The following is a 2,013-nucleotide window of genomic DNA, read 5'->3' as shown; positions in this document are numbered from 1 at the left end:
CACAGAAAGATGCCTGTGAAACTTGTATAACCAATTGGCAGGCTAAAAGAATAACCTTATGTAAATGCAGAATGTAATTACCATTTTCACAAATTTGGTACATGTTGGAAATGTCATTTGAATCAGGGCTAATCATAATATGACAGGAGTAACTGTGGTACCATAAGTGATAATGTTATGCTGCTCACTTTTTCTAAATTTGGTGACAAAATATGCAAAGATAAAACTTTTAAAGAGCCACCAAAACACAATCAAGATATTTCCCACTGTTAAATATATTTTCAGGGAAATATTCATCAGTATAGAGCAACAGTTATTTTGATAACTGAATTGTTTTTAGATTAATCCCTTCTTAGAAGTTTTGGCGTCTTTTAGGCAAATGAAAAAGAACACGTATCAACTCTTAATTGATGTTAAAATATTTTGTTGCATTTTTACATATATATATATTTAAACATGAGTTTTGTAAATGTTACATTTTTCATTATTTCAGCAAGTATGCTTATTTTAATGGGTCACATACTTAAAAACAACAAATTATGGATTTCAGCATAAAGCTCAGTGGGTGTTTCTATTCATCACATTACGAATTGAAATAAATGTCATTTTGGTGCCATCTTATTTTTGGCTCCTGATGAAAAAACAGGTTAATGGAATCATCCTTAGTTTCATTAATGATTTTAATGGTTCTCACAAAGTTCACGACATTTTAAAATTGTAATCAATTTAACATTAATTTTCTAATGCACTTGTCTAGTTACTAGTGGGGAAAAAAAGGTTTTCTTAAAAGTACTCCATCCACTGGGAAGTTTCAGTGAAGTTAAATGTGTGTGTATAGCCCCATGACTGGGGACAACAGGGAGTGAGTGTAACAGAGTGTGAGGGTTAAGAAGAAAGGAGTAGGCATTTGTAGTTTTGGTGTTGGGTACAGAGTCAAGTTGCATTTATGCATTTAATTTTAATACCTTGAGTCTGGAGATTTTAAGCTCTTTTAAGGCTGAAAATCTTGAACTTGTATTAAGGACCCAAGGAATTCAGAGATTACCCCAAATATCCTAAAACTGGATGCAAATTTCATGTTATATTCATAAAATGATTTTTTTGGGGGAAAAGACAGACAACTTTTATCAGAATTTCCTGGACATATAAGACCAATAGATTCTGGACCATTGCTCTCTATATTAATTATATTCAGAATTCAACTGGAAAAATACAGGAAGAAAATATCATAAAGACTTCAATCAATGAATTCACTTTAGTTTATACAATAAATTACATAAAATAATCTTAACCACAATGTAATGTGAAATAGCATTATGAGAATGAAGATTATGTACTTTAATTAAATTTTACATTAAAACATAGATTTTACACCAAACCGGTTTGGCTCAGTGGATAGAGCGTCGGCCTGCGGACTGAGGGGTCCTGGGTTCGATTCCAGTCAAGGGCATGTACCTTGGTTGCAGGCACATCCCCAGTAGGGGGCATGCAGGAGGCAGCTGATCGATCTCTCTCATCGATGTTTCTAACTCTCTATCCCTCTCCCTTCTTCTCTGTAAAAAATCAATAAAAATATATTTAAGAAAAAACAAAAAAACATAGATTTGAGCATGTTTAAGCCTCATTGTCATGGTAAGAGGAAAAAGGTATCTATTTTATGTTGAGAAATTCATTATCATAAATATTAATTTTTACTATAAAATTTTAGAAAATTTATATTCTTATAAAACTTGAGTTGATTATAGCTTTTATGACTAAAACTACATAATCTGTAAACTCAATGATATTGGCCTTAAACATGATGAATTTTTTGTTTTTATTAAAATACTAGAGGCCTGATGCACTGATTCATGCACTGGTGGGATCCCTTGGCCTGGCCTGCAGAGATCAGGCCAAAACCAGCTCTCCGACATCCCCCGAGGGGTCCCAGATTGCAAGAGGGCCGTTCTTGGGTGACACACCCCGGAATCAGGCTCCCTCCTCTGGTTTCAGGTGCATCACCTGAGAACCTCA

The sequence above is a fragment of the Myotis davidii genome, unplaced genomic scaffold (assembly GCF_000327345.1).
Source record: "Myotis davidii unplaced genomic scaffold, ASM32734v1 scaffold29, whole genome shotgun sequence".
Taxonomy (NCBI): domain Eukaryota; kingdom Metazoa; phylum Chordata; class Mammalia; order Chiroptera; family Vespertilionidae; genus Myotis; species Myotis davidii.
Note: the sequence above shows the minus strand (reverse complement) of the source record.